Below are 15515 nucleotides of genomic sequence, written 5' to 3' on the forward strand. Positions count from 1 at the left end.
GGCTGATCACCATGTGCCTTGACAACTTCAAGCCATTATGTTTGGATTCATGACAATGTGTGGTAAGGGCAAAATTTCCCTCATCAAATTGTTTAATTAAATAAAATATGCAGACCCAATTAAACCATCACTTAAAACTATAGTGAGTTAAAAGATAGTTTTATTCACTTAGAACCATGTGAAAAAATCTTTAACTAATTTTTCAGGTTAAGTTATATATATACTTCCCAAATGGAAAACATAATAGTCTTGGTTTATTGATATGATCTGGAAGGTTTTGTTCTGAGTCACTTCAACATTAAATTTTATTTTTCTATTCTGGCACACTGCCTCCTGGGCATTGTAGTTTGGAAGCTTGTTGCCCCCATTGTTTCCTCTGTGCTGGCCTCCCTGGCCAGACCACACCTCCTCCTAGAAATGCAGTTGAATATTTTATTGAACAGATGTGAAACAAAATATTTTGTGTCAGTTGAACAAAACCAAGACATTCCAGTTCAAAGACGCTAACAAGGTGGGGATAAAGGAGGTAGCTGCCCTGGGGCCTGGTGAGTTAAAAGGGCCCAGTACCCCCAGCCACCACTTCTGCCATCTCAGCAAGGACAACAGTTGGAGCCCTGGACCCTTTAAATGGCTACCCTCCAGCAGCATGCACCCTGCAGCTCCAGTGGTACTGAAGGGCTGACTGGGGAATTTAGCCCCCAGCCCTGCCCCTTCTGCAGAGGCCCTACCCCTTCCAAGGAGCCCAGAGCCAGCTGCCCCAGGGCCTAGCAAAGACTCTTGCCAGCATTGCTTCTGTTTGAATCAAACAAACTTGAGATGGAATATTTCAAGAAGGGTGTGCCTGGGTTATTCAGAGCTGTGCACCAGCAGGATGCAAATTCTAACATGCGCCAAGATATTGCACAGTGCCTGGACTTGCAGACTGTGCTGGCATTGACTAACATGTCACTGGTTCACATTATTAACAGTACTACGAGGGACGATTACAAGCTGCTTGAATGATATTTATGTCTTTTTTTCAAATATCAATACAGGGAGTGGGATAAAATACAGAGTAGGTTCATTCAACTAATAATATTTAAATGGTGCTTTAATGTATTTTAATTACATTTAAATTTCTAAACAAATGCAGCTTTATACAAATCATGAGTTAAAAAAAATACATATGCCGCCATATTCTAGCATAATAAAAGAGTAAGAAGTAAATCTGAACACAGGTAGGTTAAGTTCTCCACTTGCTTACATAAATATGTACGATTTATTGCAGGATTGGAAAGATACAGCCCTCAGGCACAGAACAGCCGCTGCTGTAAGCAGCTTCATGCTCCATGTAACAGCAATGAAGGGTCCTGTGGCACCTTAAAGATTAACAGAAAAGTTTTGAGCATGAGCTTTCGTGAGCACAGAATCTCTTCATCAGAGCTGGTCTTGGAAATCTGCAGGGCCAGGTATAAATAAGCCAGAGCAAGGGTGGGGATAACAAAGTTAGCTCAGTCAGCAAATTTCTGAGCTACAATTCATCTGCAAATTTGACACCCTCAGCTCAGGCTTAAACAAAGACTGCGAATGGCTGGCTAAATACAAAAGCAGCTTCCCCTCCCTTGGTGTTCACACCTCCAGATCAACTACTGGTAGTAAGCCTCACCCTTGCTGACTGAGCTAACCTTGTTATCCCCACCCTTGCTCTGGCTTATTTATACCTGGCCCTGCAGATTTCCAAGACCAGCATCTGATGAAGTGAGTCTGTGCTCACGAAAGCTCATGCTCAAAACTTTTCTGTTAGTCTATAAGGTGCCACAGGACCCTTTGCTGCTGTTACAGATCCAGACTAACACGGCTACCCCTCCAATACTTGACATCATGCTCCATGTGGCAGTCTGCTCCAGGTGCTGGGAGGGTGGTAGAGGCTTTGCACGCTTCTCCCAGCCCCTGTAAAATACCTTGGCTCCCTTTGGCTGATTTATGGTTTTTGACTAATAGGAGCTGAGAGATTTTGGTTGGGTGGGAGGGATAGTGCATGCAGCCTTCCCCTCCTCTCTGCATCAGGAACAGAGAGCCAGGTGGAGCAGAGACCAATTTTGAATGCCTGAGGCTGCAGTAGGCAGCGAGCCTTCTCAGAGGGCTGCTTGCCAGGAGTCACACCAGAAACTCTCCTGGTCAGAGCCTTTCTCTGGCACTCCAGACACTCCCTCCTCACTTCCCTTCGATCCTGCCCTTCCACCCTATGTAACCCAAACTCTCTGTCCTTTGTCCTGTACCCATACCTCCTCCCAGACCCTGCTCCACAGATCTCTGCCCTGCATTACAATCCCCTCAAGCCCTAGGTCACAAATACCTGCACCCACTGCTGCCCTCCAGTCCCTTTCCCTGGATCACAACCCTCTCCTGCTCTAGATCACATCCTAAACGCCGCCCCCCCACCACACCTCCTTCTACATCCCAGATCCCTGCCACAGGTCACACCAGTCCTGTATCTCAATCTCCCTTCTACAACCAGCCTCCAGCCCAGATCCCACACCTCCTCCTTTACCATTTTCCAAATTCTTGGACTGGTCCCTTATCAAAAATTATTGCCCATCCCTGGTTTATAGTGTGTCCTACTTAGTAAAATAAAGTCCCAGATAATAAAGTCCACATGTTTTAATGTCTGTAGCTGCTTTCCTGAGGTGTGACTCAAGCCTCTTTGATGTTGCTTGCCATTTAGAGTTGTTTCTTCCCTCTTCTTGCATGGGATGGGTCCTGTCTGGTATGAGTATGCATGTACTCTCCGGTGCCTCCACTCAAGGTGAAGGTGATTCCTCACTATGCTTGGTGCGCAAGGGGTGCTTTCACTTTTGACAATGGAATAATATTACCAATGCTTGAAAGGAGTCTTTACCCCAGCATACATGTAACAAAAAAGTACATCAAAAGGACCCTAAGGGGACAAATGACACACATAAAACAATATAGCAAAGGAGGACTTTACTAGGACAAAGAAAACAGGATCTTGGGAAGAAAGAGTTAAGGTTAATTAAGAAGTACTAAAATATCAACATGTTCTCCACCACCTAACACTCATCTGTTCTCCACACCAAGTTCTTTCCCTGGCACCATCCCAGACAGATAGTAAGATGAGGATGAGTCAGATGAGTGCTGCAGCTCTGTGAATATTGACTGGCTTAAATAAAATGAAAGGGTCCCCTTGCTGAGGTTTTCACTCTGGTGAGGCAAGGCCCTCTTCCTACTCCCTCATCTGGTATCCTGAGGACATCTCAGCTGGGTTGGAGATGACACCAAGTCAGATCTGTGCTACTGTGGAAGCTGGAGTGCTGGAGCTGAGTGGTCCATGCACAAGATTCCACAGTAGTTCAAAGACCCCTGTGAGCAAAGGTGTGAGGACATTAACTGGATACTTTGTAAGCTTTACAGCTTCTTTCAAATCCCAAACCCGAAGCTCAAAACTGAAATTAAGACTAAATTCTGTCTTTGACTCAGGTTGTCCTCTCCTACTGAAGACATGAGCAGCTATGGCTCAGCTTTGGCCCAGCAAACTGCTTATCTAGATCACCATGTGCTGAATCCTCGTTATTGGCCTTAATAGTACTCTTTAGTCTGTTGTGTCTCCACCTGTGGTGCCAAGCATGCTGAGAAATGGTGTCAAAGGGCTTTGGTAGCCATTATTGTGCTAGCTTGTAAGGAAGGACCCCTAAAAGCTTAGTCCAAAGATCCAGGAGCTGGCAATCTCCACAGGGAGGCTGCATGTTTTAATGAGTCACTGACAATGACTCTCTTTGGAAAGTAACTAGAAAATACAAATAGAAAACATAATTAAATTGTTATTTAAATTTCTATTTGACGAACAAAAATGACTGAACTCTGTTTTGGGGTTATGTAGGATGTTGCATGATTGCTTCCATATGGACTTCCCACCCTATTTCAGCAGCACCTGATATTAAAAATGGTTACCACTAGAAAGCTGATCCTCAGGCAATGAGTCTCAAAAGAAAGCGTGGAATGAGATTTACTGGAGTGGATGGAAAAGGGGAGAAATGTTATTAGGTATAGGATAAAAATAGCATTTTCAGGTATTTTCAGTGTCTTTGACTTCATTTTGGCAATAAAGACTCTTGGTTCCTTTAAAAATCAAGGTGAAATACTAATTCTGCTATATGTAGTGGCCAAATTCCCACTGTCTTTGGATAGGCAGAGTTTTTTTCATGTTACATTGCAAAATTTTAGGTATGCAAATTAAGGGACTCGTCTGAAAATGGAAATGATGAACATGTAAGTGCTAACATGAAATAAATAGGAGCCGGGGGTGCTGAGGCAAGGGGGAACAATAAAGAAAAGAAGAGAAAAACTCCAGAGGAAACAACCTGAGGAGAAGAAAAATCTATAATAAAGTAATTAGAAGGATAAAGGAAAAGGAATTTAAGTAAAGTATAACTTTAGAGAAAAACGTTGAACAATGTAGAAAAAAAGGGAAAAGTAAAGCCAAATAAACAGAAGCCACAGTAAATTCTTTGATAAAGTATCTAGTTAATCCAGTTGCTTATTCACTTTAAATCAACTCTATGAAATTTGTCTTCAGTGTAGGTGTAGTTCAAAAGGGCAACACAATCTTCTGTTTCCACACTGTGTTGTGTGTCTGTCATTTAGGATGCTTAGAGACGTATTTGGACCTATAAGGAGTGCACTAGCAGCTGTCCTGGGTGTTATACAGGAAAGCAATGAGTGGTATTTTGAGGCAGAGCACCTTATCATGACATCCTTCTAGAATCTCAACATTCTCTATCAGCACTTATGAAGGATTCTGCAGACTCAACTGGCTAACAACTTCTGGTAAGTCCCATATTTCATACAGTTATTACTTCAAGTACAAAATGGAGTTGTATTATAAAGTGAATGTATTATAGTAGAGTAATTGAGAAGGCTCAAAAAATCCTAAAGGAATCAAAATGTTCCATAGAATCATTATGGATAACAATTCATTTCTCTAATATGAATATGGCATTAGGAATATATTACCGACCACCTAACCAGGACAGTGATAGTGATGCTGAAATGTTAAGGGAGATTAGAGAGGCTATCAAAATAAAAAACACAGTAATAATAGGAGATTTCAATTATCCCCATATTGATTGGGTGCATGTCACCTCAGGACGGGATTCAGAGATTAAATTTCTTGATGCCTTAAATGACTGCTTCTTGGAGCAGCTAGTACAGGAACCCACAAGGGGAGAGTCAATTCTCGATCTAGTCTTGACTGGAACGCAGGATCTGGTCCAAGAGGTAACTGTTACTGGACCGCTTGGAAATAGTGACCACAATATAATAACTTTTAATATTCCTGTGTTGGGAAGAACACCGCAGCGGTCAAACACTCTGGCATTTAATTTCAAAAAGGGGAATTACACTAAAATGAGGAAGCTAGTTAAACAGAAACTAAAAGGTAGAGTAATTAAACTAAAATCCCTGGAAGCTGCATGGAAACTGTTTAAAGACACCATACTAGAGGCCCAACTTAAATGTATACCCCAAATAAAAAAACACAGTAAGAGACCTAACAAAGAACCACCATGGCTAAACAGCCATGTTAAAAAGGCAGTGAGAGAGAAAAGGGCAGCTTTTAAAAAGTGGAAGTCAAATCCTAGTGAGGAAAATAGAAAGGAACATAAACACTCCCAAATTAAGTGTCATAATATAATAAGAAAAGCCAAAAAAGATTTTGAGGAACAGCTAGCCAAAAATTCAAAAAACGATAGTAAAATGTTTTTTAAATACATTAGAAGCAGGAAGCCCGCTAAAAAAGCAGTGGGGCCCTTGAACGACAAAGATATAAAAGGAGCGATCAAGGAAGACAGTGCCATTGCGGAGCGATTAAATGATTTCTTTGCTTCAGACTTCATGGCTGAGGATGTTACAGAGGTTCCTAAATCTGAGCCAGCTTTTTTAGGTGACAAATCTGAGGAACTCACTCAGATTGAAGTGACATTAGAGGAGGTTCTGGAGTTAATTGATAAGCTGAATAGTAACAAGTCTCCAGGACCAGACGGTATTCACCCAAGGGTTCTGAAAGAACTCAAATGTGAAATTGCGGAGTTATTAACAGTGGTTTGTAACCTATCCTTTAAATCCACTTTGATACCAAATGACTGGAAGACGGCCAATATAACGCCAATATTTAAAAAAGGCTCTAGAGGAGACCCTGGCAATTATAGACTGATAAGTTTAACATCAGTACTAGGCAAATTAGTAGAAACACTAGTAAAGAATAAAATTGCAAGGCACGTAGAAAAGCAAGAATTGTTGGGCAAAAGTCAGCATGGTTTCTGCAGAGGGAAGTCGTGTCTAACTAATCTATGAGAATTCTTTGAAGGGGTTAATAAACATGCGGACAAGGGGCACCCAGTGGACATAATATACCTAGATTTCCAGAAAGCCTTTGACACGGTCCCACACCAAAGGCTTTTATGTAAATTAGGTGGTCATGGGATAGGATAAAATATCCTTTCATGGATCAGGAATTGGTTAAAAGACAGAAAACAAAGGGTGGGAATAAATGGTAAATTTTCACAATGGAGGAGGGTAACTAGTGGTGTTCCCCAGGGGTCAGTCCTGGGACCGATCCTGTTCAACTTGTTCATCAATGATCTAGAAAATGAGGTAAGCAGTGAGGTGACAAAGTTTGCAGATGACACCAAGTTGTTCAGGACAGTCAAAACCAAAACAGATTGTGAAGAACTACAAAAAGATCTCAGCAAACTGAGTGATTGGGCAGCAAAATGGCAAATGAAATTTAATGTGGGTAAGTGTAAGGTAATGCATGTTGGAAAAAATAACCCAAATTACACGTACTACATGATGGGGTCAAATTTAGCTACAACAGATCGGGAAAGGGATCTTGGAGTTATAGTGGATAGTTCTCTGAAGACATCCATGCAGTGTGCAGCGGCAGTTAGTAAGGCAAATAGGATGTTAGGAATTATTAAAAAGGGGATCGATAATAAGACAAAAGATATCATACTTCCCCTATATAAAACTATGGTACGCCCACATCTTGAGTACTGCGTGCAGATGTGGTCTCCTCACCTCAGAAAAGATATATTGGCATTAGAAAAGGTTCAGAAAAGGGCGACTAAGATGATTAGGGGCTTGGAATGGGTCCCATATGGGGAGAGGCTAGAGAGACTGGGACTTTTCAGTTTGGAAAAGAGGCGATTGAGGGGCGATATGATAGAGGTATATAAAATCATGAATGGTGTGGAGAAAGTGAATATAGAAAAATTATTTACCTTTTCCCATAATACAAGAACTAGGGGACACCAAATGAAATTGATGGGTAGTAGGTTCAAAACTAATAAAAGGAAATTTTTCTTCACACAGCGCACAGTCAACCTGTGGAACTCCTTGCTCGAGGAGGCTGTGAAGGCCAGGACTCTATTAGGGTTTAAAAAAGAGCTTGATAAATTTTTGCAGGTTAGGTCCATAAATGGCTATTAGCCAGGGATAAAGTATGGTGCCCTAGCCTTCAGTACAAGGGCAGGAGATGGATGGCAGGAGATAAATCACTTGATCATTGTCTTCTGTTCTCCTTCTCTGGGGCACCTGGCATTGGCCACCGTCGGCAGATGGGATGCTGGGCTGGATTGACCTTTGGTCTGACCCAGTATGGCCGTTCTTATGTTCTTATGTTCTTATGCTCAAGAAGCCTAGTTCTATGCTCATACCTCTGAAAGCTTATCTACATGATGCCCTATCTACACTACCTGAAATGTAAACTCTAATGCATGTCATCATGCTGTGCACATAAGCTATATCTACACTAGATGTATCTGTCTACAGAAATTACTGTCAGAAGAGATGCTCCAAGAAAACTTCTGTTGACAGATTGTGTCTACACATAAAAATGGATTGATCTTTTCATCTGCTCTGTCGACAAAAGGGCCCCTGAGTGTCTACGCAGCTTTTTTGTCGACAGTTTCTATTGACAAAACACATTTTGTTTGTAGACACTACAAGTTTTGTCTACAAAACCCCAGTATTGTGTACAAAACTCTCTAGTGTAGTCTTAGCCTAACTGGCCCATGTGGACCTAGCAATTATGCACTAAAAGTTTCCTATTGTGTGTTAATATAGTTCCTTACAATCAAGTAGTACTATATTCAAGAGTGGCATTGCACACTCATCATCAGTGTCACCAGAACAAAATAAAACAAAACAAAACAGAGCAAAGCAAAACAAAACACCCCAGAGCATACCATGTTCTCAAATTCCCCATCCAACAAGAAGGGACCCTGACCCCACTTTTGGCTGCTTAGAGGGCCACCCCAGAGAATAGTAGATTCAAATGATTGAAACAGATCTTGGCACCTCATTAAATAAGGTCTGGTGCAAAGCCATCAACAATGGTCTCTCGAGCTAGCACAATGGTCCTGAGTAGACTGTGCATGTTTGATGACTGTGATTGGTTAACCTTCAGTAGGGAACTATTAGTGCCTGCCAGAAGTGTCTATGTGGGCCTATGAGTGTTCAAAACCCAGGAATACATTAGACTTTACACACTAGCTAGTGAGGAGTAAATTACCATGTAGACAGATCCCCACTCTCACTAGATGGGACAAAGAATAGGTTATACTGTATTGTGCTTTCATGACAAGTATACTCTTTGGTAACAGTTTAAGGTTCTTACTTTTATGGTAAAAATTTTATGTTGTTATGGTACTCTCAAATAGGTTGCATCTGAGCTGTTTATCTGTATCTTTAAAAAATAATTTGTTTGATTAGAATTAGAGAGAATTTTCTGTATAATTTTAGGGTGGTAGAAACACAGCAGAATTTTTGCAAGAGGGCAAGGAAGAAAATTGTTGAGAATATTAAACAGTCCAAATTGGAAGCTAAGATCTTTTCATTGACAGATACAGGTCATAAAAGACAGATTGTCTCTGATTTTAATGATTGTTTTTGTTTATCTGAGGGGAATAAAACCACATTCGTTTTTTCCATTGATGAGTCATTGCCTCACCATTTAAAAGATGATGAATTAGCGGAAGTTAGTCTTAAATCTCCAAGTAAAGTTTCAGAGCATCTATAAATAATTTTGCATTGACCCTTACAGTGAGCCAGAGGTAATAAAAAAGGTTATGATGTCTGAAAAAATAATAAACTTTGCATATTCGCAAGAGGAAAGCAGTAAAGTTTAGAATAAATATTGTTATATAATAAGAGCATATGTGGGCTGTCTGGGTGCTTCAGAATCCAGGCATGATGGGTCCAGAAAAATGTACTTTGTGTTCCCACCACCACACTGTGAAATTTAATATGATGTGAGGCTGTTTTAATTTGCATGTGACTGTCCTCCTCATACCAGTAAGTTCCTTAAAGGGCACATTCTAAGGGCAGATACAGATTCAGGAATCACTAGGATGGTGTTATGATTGAATATGACCATTTCTGTCATTGATACTGTTATACATTTGCAACAAATCTTGTGTGAAGTATGTGGTATGAGGTGTTAATGGAAAAGTTGTGATTTGATAATTATGAGTATCCTGTTTGTATGCATGTATCACCTTTGTATCTGAAGTTATTGATATAAGCTATGCCCTGGTATCTTGCACACATTTTATTCCTGGGTAACAGCCAGCAGGTAAGATTTATATCAATGCTAGGCAGCCATGTGATGAGGGATTATTAAGGGACATAGAATAAACTTATCCTGATCAGTGAAACCTTGCTTGGATGCTTCAGCAAAAAGTGTGGGCAATGTCTACCCCTGTGAGTCATCAAGCCATGTAAGAATTTTTGATATGCTCATGTGACACTGGAATCCATCCTGAGCCAGTAACTTTCCACAAACTCAGCCATGAGCTTTGTTTTAGATAGCAATTTTCCAGACATATGGCAGAACATATAAAAGACTGAAGAGATACATACATTTTGCCTGCTTCCTGCCCTGATTCTCTGGACTGTGGATTTACAACAAAAAGAAGCATTTTGAATTATGGACTAAGGGTCTTCGAAGTAGGCGGGGCCCTTTCGAAAAGGAGCCCCGTCTGGATGCGACGCGCAGCGGCAGGGCGCGTCAATTTCGAAGCGCCGCTGCCGCCCGCATGCTAATGAAGCGCTGAATATGCATTTCAGTGCTTCATTAGTAAACTTCGAAATGGCCATTTGCATGGCCATTTCGAAGTTTGGGGCACATGTAGACGTAGCCTATGTGTTATCAAAATCCAGTCTTGAACTGTAACTGATTTTTTGTGACTTTCAACTACTAAAGTTCAAAAATCTGATGCAGAATTCTTTATCTGGTTATTAGTTTTTTATAAACAGGGTTAATTATGCCTTATGAAAATGCTAAATCTAAGCAAGATATGTTTCAATTCTATATATTTTGCCAAAATTGTATGCTACACGCACTTATTCCTTTGATTTTTATAGCATGGTTTCTTCATTATATTGATAGTGATAAATTCAGTCACAGTCTCAGTTTCACAAAGAAATGTATCCTGATAGATGTGACCTGTGTCACACTTTTTATTTAGATTTGATTAAAGCCATTTTAGTATGAGTAATTTAGAAGGGAAAGTGACAGACACTCACTGAAGTCTCAATATTCTTGCATATATTATTGGCTGGTCTATTGATGAATTGCATCAGAATTGATAGACTGTATACATTTATCATTTTACTTTTATATTGCAATGGAAGTCGTACAAAAATAAGGTTGAAAGTTCAACAGAAATATATATGTAGCTGAGCATGCCTTGTAAATAAAATAAGAATATTAACCAGAAATATTACAGTGTATGCAATGCAATACTTCTGCTATTTGGGTTCCTTACAAGCAGTAGCTTCCTAGAGAGTTTGCTGGTTAGGGCAGTATCTTAAGTTTTGGAAGAACAGGGCTTCTTTTTCTCTCTGTCCCAGACTTCCTCTGTAATGCTGGGCAAGTGTCTCCCTGTGCTTCATTTATCTATATGTGCACTCCATGTAATAGCAGCTCCCTACATGCAACATGCATTGTAAGGATAAATATATTAAAGGTTATGAAGCACTCAGATGCTATCATGCAGGGGAAGCCCATAAATACTTTAGATGTAAATTTGTGAGTGGGGGATTGAAAGTGCCTTCATAACCTGTGCTTGACACACAGATAGGCAGAGGGCTACGACAGAGCAGACATAAAGTTATGAGGCCAGAGGCTTGAGTGACATGTCAATAACACATCAAAATGAGAATAGTCATTGCAAGTGCCTAAACATGTGCAACCTACCCAAGCCAACACTTTGATTTCGAGGGAGCAAGAGGTGTAGCTTCTACCAGCAGAGAAATATGTAGTCCATGGATTTCTTGCTGGAGAAGAGAAAAAACCCTTCACTTTGTGCTCATCTGGAGGATACAAGCAGATCAGAAGTCATCCACAGCAAGCTATTCACAAGAGGGTATGATGACTGAAAACATTGGCAAAGGAGATACAGTCACCCAACCCAACACCACTCAGCAACCAAAGCCAGCAGAGAGAGAAAGGAGCAGATAACTTATCCAGGACTAGGCAGACAGAGGAGAGGAGCAGAAAGAAGCCACAAAGTCCCTAAGAGAGAATAACAAGAAGTCTTGTGGCACCTGAAAGACTAAAGGATATTTTGGAGCATAAGCTTTCGTGGGCAAAGACCTGCTTCATCAGATGACTCATGTATCTGATGAAGGATGTCTTTGCCCATGAAAGCTTATGCTCCAAAATATCTGTTAGTCTATAAGGTGTCACAAGACTTTTTGTTGTTCTTGAAGCTACAAACTAACACAGCAACCTCCCTAAGAGAAAATGTTCGCCAATTAGGCTGACCTTTCACTGGAGACAAAGGAGGGCTGAGTCTGAACATTCACTAGAACAGAGAAAGTTCTGCGTATGATCTGCTTACCTTGAAGCTGGAAATTAATACAGTGAGAACTGTCCATGCTCCACATCGAGAAAACAAAGATTCAACAAGAGTTAAGATATTGGCTGTGTCCACAACTAGATGAAGGAGTGTGTCAGCCTCATCTCTTTCTCTACCTACCCTGCAACATTTATTTAAATAATTAATTGAAAGTTAGCCAACACTGATAACAGTTTACATTTTCTTTGTTTAAAATTTCCCTCCTAAAAGTCCCTGGCTCCGTCCTCAGAGGGGGTTGGTTGTAGTACACATGGAGAGAGACAAAACAACAAACTAGTTTTGTCCTATATTGTCAGTTAAACCCTGGGGTCCTCTGAAGTCAATTACATTGGCTTCCAGCACATAAGAATGAAATACTCCCCCACCCTCAAGACACCAAGTTACTCTTGTTGCAATCAGCATGATAAAAGTTAAGGAGAGAAAGACATTGTAAATGGTTTTATTTAACACAGAAATACCTTCCCTTGGCCAGGCATGGCAGCTGTATTTCACTCTGACATCTCTTACTGACAGGTGCTCATCCCTTTCATAACTTGGCATTCTAGCCAGGTCCCAATGTTAATGTCTGCCCCTTTTGATGTAACAAAGTTCACCCCAGACTAAGCTTCTCCCTCTACACTGGGTTCCAGTACAGGGACTCTATTATCAGAAACTAACATTTTCACAGATCCATAACTTAATGCTCTTTGCCTGGGCTTCTTCCTGCCCACTTTCTGTGAGTCTTTCTTCCCTGCAACTCCTCTGATCTGAGACTTCTTTCAGAGCGAGGATCCCAGGACTCAGTCTCCCCACTGAGTTTTCTCCTTATCCCTGCCCCTTTACCTAAGAGAGTGACTGCAGACTTTCTGCCTGCAGCCCACTTGTACTATAAACTTCCTTTCTTTGCAACAATGAGACAGCTCCAGTTGGGCTTCATGGTTCTTTCCCTTTAGTTGCATACAGGTAAATTGTTTCAAGAGCACATGCACCCCTTCAAGGCTTCTGCTGGGTACGCACCTTGTCACAGGAGCATGTGGTCATAAGGTCTCTAAGACATTCTTCAAACAATCCACCTGAGGCCATCTGGCAGACTCTGGAGTTACACCCCATTGTAGTACTCTACTCTATATTTATTAATTTAAAGAAATACGATGCTTTTAGGCAGGCCCTATTATTCTTGTGGAATTAATGTATTAATTTGTTCATCTTTTCCACATCTTCTCCCCTATCGTTTACTCTTCACCAACTCCTACAATTAATTCTATGTTTCTTCCCTAAAAAGTCTTTGTTCCTACTTAAATAAGACAAGAAAAACTGGTCTATTTGAGATATTTTGTGCAGTGGCTATCTTACTTTTTATCACCAAACTTATGGCTGGAAGCAGATACTATAACAATGTACGAACCCTGTACTTGAGTGGCCTCTGAACCTTACTGGGAGTTCTATCACCCACCCTTCAAGACTATAACTCCCTTAGTTCCTTGGGGAATTAAGAAAGAGACTTCCACTATCTGAGGATAGAGGGCCAGTGTATGGAGGTGTTCGATCTTGTCTGTGAGCAGCTGAGATTTCTTTGTGGAGTTATGTCCAAGCCAGAAGCTGCTGCTGAAAGTTCAGAGAGGGTCTCGGAAGCTGTTGGTGGGCTTTATTGGCACCAGAGACCACAACTGACTGAGATCACTCTGCATGAAGGCTACATGAGTAACCACCACATTTTTTTGTTTGGTGAACTGATTGCAAGGGAAGAAGGTAGCAAAGAGATTGTAAGACACTGCCTGAGCCTGAGAAAGGACAAGTTTCCTTAAAGCATAACCAGGATACAGGATTACTGGCCTATTTTCAGAGGTTTTGTGGACCATGGAATGGTCCCCAATCTAGAATTGGTATTCCCTTTGTGGTTGGGGTTGAACAATTTTACTGGTTCAAAAGGGTGCTGTCCTCAGCTTCAAGATCTACAAGAATGCCCAGGCAAGTGTTGAGAATGCTGACGTTCAGAAGAGTGCACACTTAGGGGGGAGTGGATGGTACTAATATAAATGCAAGTTGGTGAAGTTTCACTTGTTACTATAAACAACATGTATTAATTGATTTATTGAAGTATCCCCTGCTGATTTAAATCAGTTATGATATTTAATCACAATATTTTATTTTTAAATCAAGTAAAAGTGTATTAACTTAAATCTAGGTATATATTGGATGTCCATTGTTTGTAACTGGTACTTTTGAGTTTGACTCCTTGCATAGATTATCCCAAGGCATGCCACTGAATGTGTACAGGGCGCAACTAGGTGTAGGTACCACGATTAACTTCCTTTATAAGGAAAAGAACTGCAGCAGAGGTGTGAATAGAGTATTTCCATGCATTCAGCATCACCACTGGGATACTCAGCATCTCCTTTCCTGTCGACAACATCAGACACCTGTTCACACAGGTGATTATTCCCTATTCCGGAGTAACTCATGAAGGAAAGACTCATGGCTACAACAGGACATGAAGCTATGCTGATTTCATTTAGGTACTTTGTTTTCATAATGGCGTAGTTGCTCCAGGTGTAGTAGCCATAATTTCTAATACATACCAGCATTATTCTAAATGTTGTCTCATTCAATTATATCTGTCCATTTCAGACAAGAATTACAAACAAAACCTTTGCAACACCCCCAATAAATGGCACACACCACATTTATATTTCCAATTCTTCATGGATTTGGTAAGGATCATTCCATTTATTTTTTCAGAAACATACTTAAGATTCCCCTCTTATGAGCTACTGCACTTTAAATTGAACTCTTGCTCTATTTTAATTCATATAAAAATGAATGGACTTTATCATACAAAGCCATAAATCTCCAGGTATTTTTGCAGCTATATCCATCACCTAGGATTCATTCACTAAGACAGTGGCCGCAAGTTAGAGAATGAAATCTGTACATGCATAATTACCAAACATTTTGGAAGAAGTTTAGATATTTTGTTAGCACTTTCAAAAGAACAACTTGACTGCATTACAGCAAGTGGACATCACCCCTCTGGAAATGCCATGTGAAATATTGGTCAATTGCCTTTGTTAGAAACAGTACCCATGGAAGTGTTTAGAACTCTGACATTCAGTGGAATGCACAAGATGCACAAAGTGGAAATGTAAAATGGTCTAAAATATCATCTTCAAAACAAGAAATCTGAGATAATAATATTGATGTAATGATCATCTTGTTTTCAAAAATATATGTCAACAAACAGCAGATAAAAAGGATTGACTCTGTCAGACAATGCTGTCTGGGTATACTGAAAGAAGGACAGGAGACACTGGGTATGGGTTTTAATCAAGCTGCAACTTTATTATATGGCTATCTGGGACTACTCAGCATATAAAATGTACATGGCAGGTCAATACATGCTTTTTTATATCATTATCTGGTGCACTACTAGACCCCTCCTCCACTTGATTTTCATCCAGGTCCCCCAGCCAACCTATGACTTGGGCCTTACCATCCACTACCCTTAAAGAAGGACAAAGGAGGGTTGAGAATGGGGGTGAGGCGGTTGGCTCCCTGCCATATCAATCAAAGGAGTCCCCAAGCTTCCTTCCTGCACTCCTGTCCCTTTATCTGGTA

The sequence above is a fragment of the Carettochelys insculpta genome, chromosome 2 (assembly GCF_033958435.1).
Source record: "Carettochelys insculpta isolate YL-2023 chromosome 2, ASM3395843v1, whole genome shotgun sequence".
Taxonomy (NCBI): domain Eukaryota; kingdom Metazoa; phylum Chordata; order Testudines; family Carettochelyidae; genus Carettochelys; species Carettochelys insculpta.